Here is a 6,865-nt window from a genome sequence, read left to right as displayed (position 1 = left end):
TTAACTAAAGAGTATCACAAAGCAGAGAGTTGTAAATGCCCAGGCAAGCATTGTATTAGGCAGCCTACACCCAGGTTTCTTTGTGGCTGAACATCTTCATGCTGCTATTATTTGGTTTGAGGGTTTCTCATGCTTGTGACCCCATTTCCAATAAGCAAGCTCCTAATGAAGGCTTAACTTCCCAGGGAGGCCTTGCTTTGGGAGGAGGCAGTTCTGCTATCCAGGCTGATGAGATCTGGTCTTGGAAACCATGTTCTTGACAACAATGATCTGTCATTGGGAATGTGTAGTTTTATTCACCACCCTTCTGAGCTTGGGTAGTCTGGGACTCCCCTGGAAGAAATACCCACAATGGGTGGTAATAACATCCGGTCATAGACTACATGAACTAAGACCAGACACTAGACCCAGGCAGTTCCTTCCTGGCCTGTGGATTTTCTGGAGGCCTCTCCTTCCAACTCTTTGTAACCAGACTTCCACAGGGACAAACACTGCTGGAGCTCAAGTTCCATGCCTGCTTTGTCTTTCCTATCTCGCCACCTCCTCTTCTGGCTTGGGCCCCATACAATGGGGCTGTCCACCAGTGGTTCATACTGCTGCTAGAAACTTGTGCCTGTCTCAGTTCCCACACATTGATGGAAAAAATCATTACATCCCAAACAACCAAATTGCTAGTACTTTATATTTACTATGCACATTACCCACAGGCAAATTTGAAAATTATAGCTCTTCTTGGGCATTTTATACTAAATTTCAAACAGCCCTGCTCAGCGTGAAACTACAGGGAACTGAAATGAGGATGGAGGCGGAAGGTGGAGAAGAATCGACTTTATCTTCTGATTAGCTGAGATGAAAAATGAGTTGAGAAGCACAAATGAGATGACAATAACATGGTTCATTGGCCTGATTGCCTGTTGCTCATAAACAGATAATGATGCCCCTGGAATCTTTTGTGGCTCAGGCCTGCATGTGATGACCAAACAGAACTGGCAGAGTTGTTTTCATTCTGAACTTCAAACACATCCCTAAGTGAATATAAAATGCTTACAAAACAATAAATTTGAAGAATTAAGGATTGGGTGATTGGCCTAGTGATGAGGCCACCGGTTGGGATGTCTGTATCCCGTAGCAGAGTGCCTAGTCTCTGCTCTGCTCTTAAGTCCAGCTTCCTGCTGAGGCTCACTCAGCGCAACAGCAGGTGATGGCCCAAGCATTTGGGTCCCTTCCATGCATGTGCAAGAGTTGGCTCAAGTTCCTGGCTTTCAGCTTTAGCCAGGCCAAGCTCTCACATAACAGACATTAGGGAAATGAACCAACAGACAGGAATTCTTCTATTTTTCCCTTCTCAATTGAAACAATAAGCACAAGAAGATGAGTTTATATCCAGTGACAGAATTGGGAAATGGAACAGCACAGAGTAACTGACCCCTCACCTCTGAGCTTCAAAGCAATCTCCCTGGGAAGTCATTGCTGACCACTGTCCCAGCCTCCAGGCTGAAGCAATCTGTGTTCTTCTAACATGTTGATTGAGTTTTCCTCCTGGAAGCTACTCCAGCTTCCTTACTTTGGGGTTATTCATGGACTCTCACCTCCCTTAGTGGGTGACCTGTCTTTGAAACAGGGGCCAGGTCTTTCCTGTTTCCCTTGCAATGTTAGCCCCACACCAAAGGCCAGTGCTCAATACACATAGGAAAGGCAAGCACAGTTAAAACCCTGGTATAATAAGAACTCCATTGTGTATGCACAGCATACACATTCATAGATGTGGTCCCACCTGAACCTCCCAATCCTTAGGAGTCACATTCAGACTTACCTTGCCTTTAAAGGACAATGCTGTTTATTGCTACAGGAATTATTGTCACAGATCTTCTTTAAAAACAAGATTATATAGCAGTGTCTACCTTGTGTAGCTGCTACAGAGACTAAACGGAATTAACAATTCTAATTCTATATGTAGAAGCCCTCACAATGAAGCCTGACAAAGAGAAATGACAATTTATGTTTGCTGTTACTATTGTCTTATGTAGTCTGTAATCAAAAGCCTAGAGTCCAGATTTCCTGCTTCCTAACCAAGGTTTCCTTTTAATACCTCTAAGGCCAGAGTCCATGCAAGCGTTTCTGCTGCAGCTTTCCATGTCCTTGGACTTTGTCTAAGAGCCAACTGTGGCTTCTTTGAAAATTCACCAGCATACCTCCCTGAGTAGCTCCTTTCTCCCCTAAGTTTAGGACTTTACTTCTAGAGGAGAGTGAAAGTTGTCTGCTCCTGAGGCCTACAGCCATTCTGAATTTGTCTGAAAAGCCATTTTCTCACCAGCTGGAAGTGGGGCAGGTAATGTCCTGGATGGGCAGAAATGCCAGTGCACACCTGCTACGTATTAGAGAAGGTAAATAAGGTGGATGCAGACAGGCACACAGCAGTGGTGGTGGAGAGAGGCCCTGAGACCATCTTCATGCTAAAAACAGTTGGCTGGCAAAGCTTCAGAGGGAGAAGAATGCGGCTGAAGGAGAGCTAATGTGGCTGGTGCATTCCCAGGGTGCCTTAACATTATACCAGGTATGTTGGTTGTGTTTGAAATTATTCCTGTAGTTTTTAAAAGATCAAAATAAACAACAACAACAAAAAAGCTAAACTACTAAACAAAAAACAATGCACATCTCAGAGATAGGGATTGAGACATTGATTACTTTAGTAGAGTAGGTTATTTTAGCACAATAGGGATCTTTCTCTATTCTTACAATCAGTCGACTTATGCCAAGCTGAATTTGGCTGCCATACCCCTTCAAATCCTCTGAAATCTCCCGGGGGGGGGGGCGGAGAATCTCTCCTCCCATATTTTCTGTCTTTTATCTTGAGAACTTTAGTTCTTCTGCAGTGTTTAAATTTGTTATAATTTTTTCTTCATTTCTTGATCCCAACCATCATTCTGTTCTGTTTTGTAGAACTGACTGAGTTTTCTTGGGTGCATGGCAGTCCCTTCAAGATACCTATTCCATAGCAATTGTCTAATTTCCTCCTATTTGCTTCTTTGCCAGTCTCCTACTTCCTGCTTCATGGCAGTTGTTGGGATCTACTGGGACAGGGAAAACTGTGTTCTCAACCTTGCATGCCCAGTGCTTCAGGGGGTAATAGCAATTGTTAACTGATCAGAGACTGAGACTGAGTCATTTCAGAATGTACCAGGCACATAGGAACTGACTTATTATTTGTTAATTGAACGGAAACTTTAATGGGTGGCTAATTCTAAGGAAGCAAAGCTCCAGAATTTTTCACATTTGTAATGTCGGTAGTGATGGTTATCAAGAACAATGTATGTGGGAGGACTTTTCCTAGAAAAGTTTGGAGTCCAATCATGCTTTATGAAAGCATGTTAGTTTGGTACAGTGAACTGCCCTTGAAGCTTAAAAGTCACGGAAGAAGAGATGGTCTTGGAGCCAAGTATCCAGTTCAAATCTTACTGATACATGAATATCCAGCCTTTGTGTGAACACCTTTAGGGATAAGGAAAACACCAACTCCTTGAAGAACACACTTAGCTTGCAGGTAGATAGATTTGAAAATGCTCCTGTGCTGTTGGACCTGGATTAAAAGGACTCCAATACCAAAAGAAACACACTTCGTATAAGGAAGGGCAAGGAAAATGAAGAAAATGGGCACAAAAGAATGCGCACAGTCACCATGAAGTTGTTCATGAAAAACCTGAATGAGGTAAAGCTTATGGAAAACAATACATCAAATTACCAGTTGTTGATTCAATCCTTTACCAAGCAATATTAAAACCTCATCCTTTTAATATTATAGATACTGTATGAACAAAGTAGCTGAATACCCTGGTTGAGTCACAGTGGTAGAACTGAGATGAATTTTATTTTCTAACTCTATGTTACACATTTACTGGCCAATGCTTAAGAATTGTCATATGAAATCCTGTAAGAAACTCTTTCTTATTACTGAAAATATATGAAAAAGAATCTTTCTTGAATCCTGGAGATTTTAAAAAATGTATTAAGAAAGCGTTCTCTTTTAAGAAGATACCGTACTGCTATTAAGAATGTATCAATCATGGCCACATCAGTGTGACACATCCACATGAAATTCACCAGCTAAATAGTATCTTTCACTGATCTCAAGGAATGGAACAGCAGCAAAACTCTCAAGCTAGGTTCATGTTACCTCAGTGAAGAGCAGAGCTAAATCAAAAGATCCTAAGATATCATATGATGAAACCTCAACAAGGACATTCTAGAAATTCTAGAAAATTCTTCAGTCCATGTCCCTAAGTCTTCACCATTGTAAAGTCCTCTAAAGGCAAATTATCCTGCATATCTCCTTGATGAAGATATTGCAAAAGTGAAGTCCAGCTCTTTAAAAGCTTCGTTATGGGAAAGCAGCAGAATATGGCTCAAGTGCCTAGGCAACTGCTGCCCACACAGCAGATCTTGATGGACCTCCCTACCAGTGAGGAATGAACCGACAAATGAACCATCTCTGAATCTCCCTGTGTGTCTCCCTCCTTCCGTTCAAATAGATAAAATACAAAACTTTGTTTAAAATTTTTCATGTACCTCTCCCCAAGTTTATTGAAGCTAAATTCACAGCAGCTAAGATATGTAACCAACCCACATGCCCAACAATGGATAATGGAATAAAGTCAATGTAGTATACACGCACTATGGAATACTACTTGCTCATTAAAGAAGAATAAAACCCTGTCTTATACAATAAAGTGGATACAGCTTGACACCATCTTGCTCAGCAAAATAAACCAGTCTGAAAAAGACATGTTATCATATGTTTTTCCTGATCTGTGGTCATTAATACAGAGTACAAAAATGTAATCTATATGAGTAAAATTAAGATTTTGAGACCTGATTGTTGTCTGTAGCCTTTGTGTATGCTTTTGAGAATGGTGTTTTGAGTATTTTTTCCTACTTGTTTTTTGTCGAAGTCTTTACCTAATGGAGTGTTACGTCTGTGATTGTGAAGTGAATGAAAAACACGCCAATGTAAGGGGTTTTTATATTTTTGTTTTTATTTTCATTCATTCAAAAAAAGTTTTTATTTTTATTTCCTCACTGATTCATGGGTGACATAATAGCATCTTTGCTTCAGGAAGGTCTTTGATTTCTTTTTTCATTTCTTCAAGGATACATTGGTCATTTGGTAGCATGTCATTTAACTTCATGGCATTGTAAATTTTCTATTTTTGTCTCAGTTTCTGATTTTGTTTTATGGCTTTTCATTTAGGGGGATGTTTAGTAAGTCTGTTGTAGAGACTATCACATACAGATGTGAAGATACAATGCAGTGTGCCTGTCTACTTACAAATTATAGGTGGACTCCAAAAGAAACTGTTGAATGTATCTTGACAATAGGATGCTGGACTCTGTGCCATTGTCCATGCCTACAATGTCAGGATATGCTTAAATAGCAGAATGATGGACTTATGACTGATTGTGAAGGACTATATTATTGTAGTGATACGGGGAGAATCAGTCGGAAGTGCGGGGGGAAGGAAGGCAAGGAGAAAGGAAATCCCGGAGTCTATGGAATTTTATTATATCATAATAAATTAATTAATTTTTAGGAAAGAAAGAAAAAAGAAGGAGGAAAGTGCATGGGGAATATGAGCGGGGGTGGGGGGGTTGGGAAGCATTACTATGCTTCTAAACCTGTATTGTGAAATACATGAAATTAACTCACTTTATATAAACAAAATAATTTAAAACATTAAAAGTGACCTAAATATATAAGCAGAAATAGCTCTCCTTAAATTATTTGTCATGAATACCCTATAGTGGGTGGTCCTATACTTGAATGGCTTTTCCTTCAGGATTCAGCTGCCTTCCCCAGGAGTTGGGCTGGGTAGAGTGTGAGCGCCTGTCGCCATCAATTATGTGAAAGGTCCTGCATGTCTTACTACAGATTCACATCCTTCCTGCTCCCGGGCCAGGAGTGATAAGCAGCATCTCCTATGTGAAATGACGACAAGAAGATAACTGCCAATCAGGTAGGGGTCACTTTATCTGGGAGGGAGTGCAGAGTTTGCAGAAGCTGAGGAGACAGACAGAAGTCGCCTCGGTTGTTAGTCCCTGAAAATCAATATAAAATATTACTTAACTTTTAAATTCACCGGGGTGAAGCTCATTGCAACATCATTACTGGTTCAGGCTGACACCTTCAAAACTGAATTTTTCTTGTGCATGCTGGAGTGATTAAAACTTCCTGTGGTGGCTAGATGCTTTCAAAAACCTTGCATCCCGTGTTCCCACAGCACCTTGTTGTCAGAACCATTCATGTTCTGTGGCAGCAAGAGCTCTGATGGCCATTACAGGGAGTGTCTGGGGAGGCCTCTCCGTCCCCGGCCTAATAAGGTGAGCAACATCACTTGCACCCACAGAGGCTTACTTCCTGACAGAGTGTGTGCCTTCAGCCTTACTGCAAGCTTCACAACACTGCTGCCCCTGCAGACTCACGTGGCTTGGCTTGTTTCTATCACCCTAGGAACTCCAGAACCAGACGCCATGCCTTCTTAGCAAGTATGCTGGTCGCAGACAGAGGGAAGCAAAACGCAAAGGCTCTACAGCGAGATCTTGAAATGAACTCTAACGCCGGGTGGGTTTTTATGCCTTTGCTTATGTGCCTGCCCCCGCAACCCTTGGCAGCTTCTTGGCATCTACTGCTTTATTAAAACAAAATGATGAAGGTAATAATTCACCCATACTTGCATAGGATAGCTCTCAGTCAGCTTAGAAATTAAGTAACTATTTCCTATGGATGGGATTTCCTTTGAAATGAAACTTTCCCGAATGGCTGTTCCTGGGAGGATTTTAACTCCTAAGAGGTGAGGGGAATATTAATTGCCCT

This window comes from Ochotona princeps, chromosome 3, assembly GCF_030435755.1.
Source record: "Ochotona princeps isolate mOchPri1 chromosome 3, mOchPri1.hap1, whole genome shotgun sequence".
Lineage (NCBI taxonomy): Eukaryota > Metazoa > Chordata > Mammalia > Lagomorpha > Ochotonidae > Ochotona > Ochotona princeps.
Note: the sequence above shows the minus strand (reverse complement) of the source record.